The sequence below is a fragment of the Vitis riparia genome, chromosome 9 (genome assembly GCF_004353265.1).
Source record: "Vitis riparia cultivar Riparia Gloire de Montpellier isolate 1030 chromosome 9, EGFV_Vit.rip_1.0, whole genome shotgun sequence".
Taxonomy (NCBI): Eukaryota; Viridiplantae; Streptophyta; class Magnoliopsida; order Vitales; family Vitaceae; genus Vitis; species Vitis riparia.
In genome coordinates this window covers 9866272-9876507 of record NC_048439.1, presented here as the reverse complement: position 1 = coordinate 9876507, position 10236 = coordinate 9866272, and the positions used below count along the sequence as shown (strand labels likewise).

At 33.0% G+C, this 10236-nt stretch overlaps 1 pseudogene; it reads left to right on the top strand.

Annotated features, from left to right (window-relative positions):
* The first annotated feature begins 4355 nt into the window (after window positions 1–4355).
* Window positions 4356–10236, top strand: part of LOC117922224 — a 52553-nt pseudogene continuing 46672 nt past the window's right edge.

Sequence of the window (10236 nt, the reverse complement as noted above, 5' to 3'; positions counted from 1 at the left end):
TCCAACAATCTTTTCTAGGGAAGGATTCTTGTGTGGGTGTCGAAAATCTCAATCCTACCATGTTCTTCCATGTTTGGGTCTTCTCTGTGTCTTTGGTGCAACTCATTCGCTAAATTTCTCGATTCAACTATCTTCTTCGATAAAGGTTCCCACATCCAGCGGCTCTTGCTACTCTCTATAGGTTTTTCATCCTCTGTTAATTTTTTTTTCTTGTTTCTGTGTGAGATTTTCTCACAGAAGAGTTGTTTTGGTGGGATTTTTCATCTCTGATTTTGTTTTGATTATGGTTGTTTGGGTTTTTGTATCTTTTGCTTAGAATCATGCCTCCAAAACATCGTGGGAGTAAACCCCCTGTTAGAGGGTCAAGCTCTAGGTCTTGAAATGGTGGTCAGGATGAGAATATGCTTATTAATACACCCATTCACCGTCCTAACATCCTAAGGCTCTTGCAAAAGTAACCATTGATTGCATTCCATTTAATGATTTCCTAACTAAGATTTGTAGAGACTCATACACCAAGGTTTATCGGCACAATTCGCTTGTTCTTGAGAGGCAATTTCATTTGGACTCCTTTAAAGACACGCCAAATTCAACATTATTTGCATAACTTGATTGGATTCCTTTATCAAGTTTGACTAGGATTGTTTATGCTCCTATTGTCAGTCTGTTTTATTTAAATATAATTGAATATGACCTTGATGAATCCTACCTCAAATCAAGTTTTTTCAGAATAGTTGTTAAGGTCACTCCAAATGTGGTAGCTAAGGCATTTCATTGGTTGATGCACCCTCTATGAGTGAATTGGAACTCACTTTGAAGCTATTGGATAGAGTTTCAGTTGATTAATGGGGAGAGGTTCAAGTAGGTCACACTAGTAGCATATCTCAACCTGCATGGGTGTTAGCAACATTTCTAACATATTCAGATTATCCATCATCTCATCAAGCATATATTTGTACAAGATGGTGCATTCTATTATCCTGAATTTTTCATTGGGAACCCATCAACCTAGTTGTTTGCATCATAAATGAAATGATACTTAGATGAGATCCTTTCATGTCTAAGTAAGAGGTTTTTCCTTATGACATTTTGATCACGAAAATTTGCTAAAGGGCCATGGTGGAATTCTTACAAATTCATTGTTTCTCAAATTAATGAGTCCCATAAATACCTCATCTTGGAATTGAAGCAAGGGACAGATTAAGGGTGCCATTTTTCCTAGGAAGAGGGTGTGCCATCCCAGAGATAAGGACACAATTGGTGAAAGTAACTCAACTTCAATTGTAGGATTAGGTGTCCTAGCTCAATTAAGTGCTAGGTTTGATGCTTCGATGCGAAAATTTCTACAAAGTCCACTTTGTTTTATGAGTAACTTTCCCAACTTCAGTCACATATGGAAAAAGGTTTATCTCTAATTGATCGACAAATGCTCTGCAACATGGATCAGTTGCAAGCTCTTGAAGATTTTTTCCACAAGCATCTCCCCTAGTTCTATTTATAGATGCTCATTTATTTTTGGACAACTTAATTTTGTCCTTTATCATTTTTTGGATGTTTTGCATTGTTTTAGACAACTCACTAGTGACCATGTTTGCCCTTTGCCTCTTTCCAAGACAAATATGGGAGGACACATTATACATGTGGATGTTGGACATATTGGATGTTGGACACTAGACACTTGATATGTTGATCATGACCAGTTTTGTATATTTTTGGATACTTGATATGATGATCATGATCGGTTTTATATATATATATATATATATATATATGGATACTTGACATGATATTGAATGCATACTTGTTTTTCTTGGACATATTTGATAATTTTGAATGGATATAGTTCTATATCTAAATGTGGATATTCTTGTGAGAATTTATTTGAAAATTTTGAAGATATTTGGAAATATTGTGTACATTTAATTGTTTCTTGCAAGAGCTACTAATGGTGTTCTTGAGATTTAATTGCAGGTTTTGTAGCACCTAGGGTGTGGTTTTGAGTAAGTGGATGGCCTTGTATGAAAGTTGGGTGAGGCTTACTTGTACTCATTCATGTTGTAAAATGTTTTGTCCCAAAATTGTGAAAATGGGAAATTGTCAATGTTGTAGCTAGGTTGGTAATTTCAAACAAAATGCCTAAGTGTCTACTAGTTATGGTCCTCTAAATCTGTTGTCGGACTACTTGCCTAATAAAGATCAAAACATTGGATTTGCTAAGAGACCAAGGTAAGTAATTGAGTTTGAGTCTATTTTCAAAATGTTGATTGTCTTGAATCACTTTAAAAGAGTTAGGAAAGCATGAGGAAAATATTTTTTGCTAAAAGTTTGATGCTACCTTGTTTCTAGATTAATCAAAGTGCAGGGGTAGATCAATCCAAGTTACCTTTACTTTGATCTTTTTCCGGTCATTGGATTAAGGGTTTCATCTCCCTTTAAAAAGAAAATTTCTCATTTCTACAAAGTAGAGAACAACAATCGTGCCTTGAGCTCTTGGTTCCCTTTCCTTTTTAAGGTTGTTTGTTTTCCAAGAAAATTTCATACAAGTCTTTAAGCCAATCTTGTAATGAATTTTCTGAAAAGAAAAATGAGTTGAATTCATTAAACATTCATCTCTCAACCATTTGGGTTTGGATGAAAACCCATTTTCTTCTTGATGGAGATTCAAGGAAAAGGCCAAGATCAAGCTTGGGAAGGACTCTAAGCATGTTCTTGAAGATGAAGGCATGGTGGTGAGGTGAAAAAGTGTTTGTCAAGTAGTTCGTGAGGGATTGGAGATCTTGAGCTAGATAAATCCTTGTACACCTTGATTTCTCTTCATAGTGGAATTTTTTATTGGTTGTAGGCCCGTGGTTTTTTACCTCAGAGGTTTTCCACATGAATTTTGGTGTTGTCTCATTGTCTCTCATTCCCCTCTTCATTTCATTTTTATTTTCTAGCTATCTTTGATAATTTGAACATCTAATACTTGGTTAAATGCTTAGGTGAAATAGATATGAGTTGCTTTTGGGTAATTTGAATGTTGTTTTTGAATATTGTTCATAGGTATATTTGAGATACTATACTCTTGCTTTTAATCAAAAATTGATTTAAGGAATTGTTTGGAAAGTGTTGGAACATGTGCATGTGACTTGCATTTTAATCTTGTTGGGGAGTGTTATTGCATTCATAGTTGCATGTGATCTTTACTTTGTACTTGAAAGTGTTTGTGGAGAAAAGGAAAAATTGTAAAAAAATCTTTAAGGTTAGATAACTTGTATTGGGAGACCTTTTAAATTGATCAATAACACATATTCACCCCCCTCTAGGTGTGTTCTATATTTGAAATTCTTATTTGGAAGTCTTTAACAAAGGGACATTTACTTTTTTGTTTATATTCAACTAAATTTTCAAATCTTATGTAGATATTATTCTTGCCTAATTTTACTTATTAGTGAATCAAAATGATGATAGGTAATGAAGTGTGAGGGTGTGGAAATAAGAGGGATAAAAGTGGGTGAGATCTAAGTAAAGAACCATGCCATCAAACTTCACTTCATTGATGTGTGCTTTCGCAAAAGAGTTATTAAGACCTATTTGGTAATTGTTTTTTAAAATAGTTTTTGAAAACCCTTTTTATAATGTTTTGTAAAACAAATGTTTGTTTGAGAATTTTTAACTTGCTTTCTATATTTTAAAAATAAATTTTATATATAATACTTTGTTTTTAATAAGAAAATAAATGAAAACAACCAAAAGTTATTATTTGAAAACATCATTTTTTTTTTGTTTAAGAATAAAAATCTATTTTTTGTTTTTTAGTGATCAAACATGTTTTCTTATTTTTTTAATACGAAAAACAAAAAAATTGTTTTTGAAAACAGTTACCAATACAGGTGTAAGGCTCTCCTATGATACTTCAAGTTTTTCCCCTAGTTATATTTGATTGAGGATGAAGTATGATAAATGAGAGGATTAGTTACGCTCTTCCATTATCCCTTCCTTCCTGCTATATTCTAAACATTGGTTAAAGGTTATATTTTACAAAATTTACATTCCTCCCTCATGTTCATTGAGTGCAAATTTTTAAATGATTAATATTATTATTATAAAAAGTCAAAATTTCATTCAACTCCCTTAAAGTTTTGGTTAAATACATATAATCCTTATAAATTTAAAATTTTATCAAATACTTCGCTAATTCTTATCATTTCATATTTTCACTCATCACGAAATAAGAAAAGTACGTAATGAAATTTGTATGGTTAGATGTATGTGGTCAAAACCTGAGGCCAGTTATTATAAACTTTCAAATTTGATAAGTATAAAACATATACATGCTGTTGTCATTGCATACATAACTTTTCCATCGTTATCGAAGAGTGAAGACATAGGAAACGTCAACTAGTTTCGTAAATGGATCTTTCAAGACGAGGTTTTCTCCGCCAGCCACTCTAGACCCATTTTTTCCAGGCCATTACCAGAAAAGACGTTTACTAATTCTACTCTAGATACTGCTCAGTAAGAAGGAGAACATCTCCTTAGAACCCGAATTCACTGCCAAACCAGTGCCTAGGGCATTTTCCACGTCAGCAGCTGCAACAAATGGTAAAAGCCATCAGGGTTTATGAACTTGGTGGCCCTGAGGTCTGTCTCTCTTTGTCCAAAATCACGATTACCCAGTTTTATTAAATCGATTCGGAACAACCCCAATTCTGTGCTGTAATTCCCAATTTCATGTTTTGCCTGTTTGCTCTGTTTGGTTGCTGAGAAAATGGAGGAAAATGCCAATAAGTTAAAAACTTTTGAAATTTAATGTTTTATTTTTTCTTTATTTGGGAGCTTAGAAAACAAAAAGGCCTTCCCTTGACCGAGCCCAGTCTATTACCTGGGCTTTCTCTTGGTGGATGTTGATTTTGAGAATCCATGATCTTTAACAATTTCTTTTCTTTTCCTCAGTTTTTCTCAGCAACATAGAGCAGGGCTACATCATTTCTATTGTAGTTCCTCTGTTTCTTGTCTTGAAAAAGTTATGATCTTTTTTTTTTCTTACTTGTGTATTTTGGTAGTTGGTCATTTCTTCTAAGGTTTATGTTGATTATTGACAAATTGGGAAGATTATGTTGAGTGTTGATGTATTCCTTATAATTGACATTAGGAGTATTTAGAATGCAATGGTATTTGGTCATGCTTTAATTTAGTTTGTAGCAACAACCAAGGATGAAAGGTAACTCGATGGATATATCGGGAAATATCAGTGGATATTCTGAAATAAAACATCGATTAGACAGAAATCAATTAAAACTCATTAAAATTCTAGAAAATGATATAAGAAGTAATAATGGACATTTTGAGGTTGTTTTGTTAAAGAAATTGATATATGGATGATATAATTTGTAATATCTAGTAATAATATTCAGAATTTAAAAGTACATTTTATAGAAATTTATATAATTTGAATGTATTCAATACAATAAAAGAAATTATGATACATGTATAATTATTTTTTATTTTAAAATGTTGATAATTTTATTTATGAATTTATATTTATTTTATATTTAATTATTATACAAAATACAGGATAATTAAAATTAATTTACTTGTAATAATTTTATTTTAATTAATTTATAATATATATAAATATATGCATATATAATTTTAATATGCATTTATATATATAGATAATATTTATAATATAAATAGGTAAGTATAGGATATTTACGTTTATGAATCTATATAATGTTCATTTATAGTTTAAATATATATAAATTGATGTTCACATTATTACATTATTATAGAAGACAAAGTTGGCTTGGTGGCATAGCTGCTCCTTGTAATGCCTCTGAGGTCATGAGTTTCAATCCTACCCCTCTACAAACCAAGTTATATTTCATTTCATTCCCACATTGGGCTGGGCTCAAAGGGCAAGGAGGGTGGGTTGCTGTAAGCAAGCTTTTGGGCCCAATTTTGAGAACTCAATTCCAGATTTTGGAAGTCAAAACTCAAAAGAAATTGGTGACTTGACATAAAAATCAGTGAAAATCTGCAAAATATTGATAAATCGGTTGGCTGAGGATTGTGTCAGTTTCCTCCGATACACGATATTTTAGCCATATACATTTTAAACCTTGGTAACAATTTGCAAATGTTATGTGGTGGATGAATTTGGACTATATCAATTTCAATTTTATCAGTAAAAAACTTGTAAAGTGAAATCTGCTTAGAGAATCAATGAATGAATGATAAAAATTTCCAACATCCACTAATTTCTTTGTGAGATATGAAGAGCACTTGGGCTTGAAGCCTAAGGGTTTCTAGGAGTGATTCCTAGAGTTCTTTAAGTGATACTAAACATTTACCCTCCTTGCATTTCACTTCCCCTTGCATCACGATTTCATTTGAATTATTAACCATTTTGTTTACATTTCCATATACTATGTCCTGATTTGAGTAGCTGTAATTTTGGAGCACCCATATATGAATGTGCTTCCAACATTTTTACTTACTAGAAGATCAAAACGATAATAGGTCCTGAAGCGGGAGGATGTTCAAATAGGAGAGCCAAATGAAGGTGAGATCCGTGTGAAGATCCAAGCCATTGGACTTAACTTCGTTGATGTCTACATCCGCAAAGGAGTTTATAAGATTGCTACAATGCCATTCACCCCAGGTTTGTGTTATTTCGTCTACTGCATTAGGGAAGAAAATCTCATTCCTGTCAACATTGAAAGTAGAATGATGCATAAGTAGTTATAACTACGTGAGTGCTAATGTCCTGGTTAGGGCATATATCATGTGTGGTTACTTCATTTGCAAGCCTAAATTTTCAAATATAGCAGGGCTTCACCTTCTGATTGGTTTGTCTTCCCATGTTTAATAGTCTAAAGAAAAGTATTGTGACTGATATATAAAATGATTACTTACAAAGATAAGTAAAATAAGGATAGGATTTCTGATGGTAAACATCTTACTGCAGGAGTATTCTTTTCAGGAGAACAATCAAGTGCTTCAGGATGTATTTTTAGGGTATAAGAGCAATTATGGAACATTACAGCCACAAAAAGAATGTCATATTAAAATTCATATTCTGTGCAATCTCAAGTGTTCTTATCATTACGGGAACACACAAATGTGTGGCAAATTTGTGATCACAGATAATTAGATGGGATAACCAAAGCTCTTATACCATGTTGAGTAACTAATTTTTCTAAAAGCTTAAGACTGTTCGATTCCTGGAAAGCATCAAGGAAAAGATGTTAAAGAAAATGATTTTTTTCATATTTGGTTTTACTATAAAAAAATGCAAAAGCAAGTTAATTATAATAAATGAAGTTAATTTGAAGTAATATATAAAAATAATTTATTGGCTTGCCTTATATTTTTCTTCTATTTTTTCTTTCCCTCACAATTTTCCTCAAATTTTTTGGGAACCAAACATAGCCTAAGCTTGTTAGGATGTGGCTCACAATATATATCATGCTCCAAAAAATCTTTAACACTAACAATTTTTCTTCAATTTGTACTTACTGCTATCAAGGAAAACAATAACATTCCATTTTGATCCATCTTTAAGCATTTCCATTCTTTGCTGTTATTTCCTACACAAAGCTCTGCGGTATCAAATGCCTATTTTATGATATCCAGTTCTCATCAATACTCATGAATCTTGATATCATCAATACTTAATTTGAACTCATCCATAGCCAGAGTGTCCACCTTCATTACTGCTGGAAAAGTTACTGATTTGCTCAACCTGCATGGCATAAAACAAAACAAAAAAAATGAAAAAAAAATTGTATTTCTGCTGATCAATCATGTCTTTTTCCGAGGATATGTTTGCTCCCATTTCAAACTATGTGGAAAAACCTGGGTAAGGTTTTCTTTTTATATCTAAAATCATGAACTTGCATCACAGTTTTAGACCTTGAACAATGTGGTTCATCTGCTTATGATATTTCCTGAATGCAAAAATATTGTGATAGTCTTGCTTCCATAATTCAGCAGTTTGAGAAAAATGATTTAGTCTTGCAGTCTTGCACATCACAACCATTCTTAAAGTTATTTATTGAAAATAGCTACCTGCCTTGATTTGTTTTGAGGCATAGAATAGCTGCAATGCCCTTTTGGATATACTCTTGGTTTTATGGCTTGTTGCTGTTTCAAAGGATTTATCATCCTAGTAATTCTCTTTATTTCAATCAATTATCATATCTTAGAAACAAAAGGGTGTACAATATTGGTCTTACTCTTACCTCCATGGAAACTCAATCTTTCCATTATCCTTGTTATGTCATTGGCACAAATACTGGTGTGGCATTTATCTCTCATGTCTTGTGCATAACTTATTTTTGCCAAGACAGCAAATGCAGAGACTGGAATTTGGTGTTAATTATTTGTTTGATACCTTAATTATTATTTTTTGCAAGATAATTTTGATCTTTGTTTCTACCTGTTCCACCTATATATGGAGCCACCCTTATCAATGAAGTGAAGCTAGAAAATCCTATGAAAAAAAAATAAAAAGAAAAAGAAAAAGAAATTAGAAAAATGGGATCATGAACTTTTAGCTTAAGAAATGACATGATATATTTTACATGAGCTTTTGCAAGAATTCTGGAAAGCAAGATGCTAGAGTCCTAATGTATATGTTTTGCTATAAGGATTGATTATTGAACTCTCAAATGGATCTTTTGAAGGTTTTTTCATTTTTTGAGACTTTAAAAGTCATGATACATGCGGAGATCTTAAGAATTTTTATTAGTGCAGGAATTTGACATGGATTCACCATTTTGATCCTAGGTTATAAGTGAAACTGACTAATTTTCCAGAGTTTTCCCTGGTTGCAGGTGTGGAGGCTGTTGGAGTGGTAACAGCTGTTGGCCCTGGTATAACTAGCTGGAAAGTTGGAAATGTTGTTGCTTATGCTGGTGGCTCAATGGGCTCGTATAGTGAAGAGCAGATTCTTCCCGCAAACAAAGTGGTGCCATTACCTCCCTCTATCAACCCTACTGTTGGAGCATCAATCATGGTTAAGGGTATGACAGTTTATTATCTTGTCCGTTGCTGCTTCAAGGTAGGTTATATGTCAATCCAGCAGCATTTTGAGTTGGTCACAAAATTCATTGAAATTAGGGTATGACTTAATTTTTGAATGGGAAGAAGGTTTGATTATGTCATCCTAATCTGTTCATTGAAATCCTCTTGGGAACATGTACGCCCAAATGTTTGCGTGTTATTATATACATTTTCTAGTTAGGCAGGTGCATATCACTGTATAGTAATAGGTTTTCTGCATGGCCTTGTTTTGATAATCCACTCTATCTATTTGCATGAGTTTATGTTACATGGACACTTCAAAATATGTGAAGCAACATTGCTGGACATGACATGACAAGAGTTTGGATTATATTCGATAGGTTGTTCAACAAACACAAAGAACAAGTCCCTATTGCACTATAAGCAACCTTAAACTATTATCGGAAATTTGACACCTTTGTTATGCACTTCAATTTGACATAAGGGGTAGTACGATAGAAAAGGGAAATTAGATTATTTAGTCATATCCTTGTGTCCTAGACGAATTTGATGCTTAGACAGACACCATCAATGGACACTTGTACCAGAGTTCATGAAACATAGGTTTGAGTTAATTGTTTGTTACCTTTACTTGCATTAGGTGGGCCTCATCTCTGTGTCCCTGTGTCACAAGATCTGTGAATTAGACAAATACACATACATCAGCAGCTGACCACTCGGGTTCATATAAGATGGGAATGACTTAACTATTGTTTGCTTTAAACCAAAATTAGGTAATAATAATGGTCCAAAAAAGTTTAGAAATATCAGGGTAAGTGAGATAATTATATATATACATCTTACTCTCCTTATGATGTAGATCTTTTTATGGCATGTCTAGTACTTATGTAATGAAGATTCTGTAAATGGTTTTAAGAATTTAACCTTAATCTCATGTCAGAATCATGGGCAATTTGACAATTTGATATCTTTGTAGACCCTCAATTTTGTCCCTTTAGCACATGTCTTTAAAATTCGTTTTCAATGCTCCACAATAGTTCTTGGTGGCCCATTACTACTCATACGACTTACCTTTTTCTGAGTCACCTCGGAGATTTTGGTTGAGGGATTATTTGATCCCTTATTGTGACCCTCGGCAGCCCTAATTTAGACTTAGGCTTTTCTTGTTTCTTTTTTTAGGATAGCTTTTAGATACACTTAGCCCATTAGGCACCACCCTAGGCC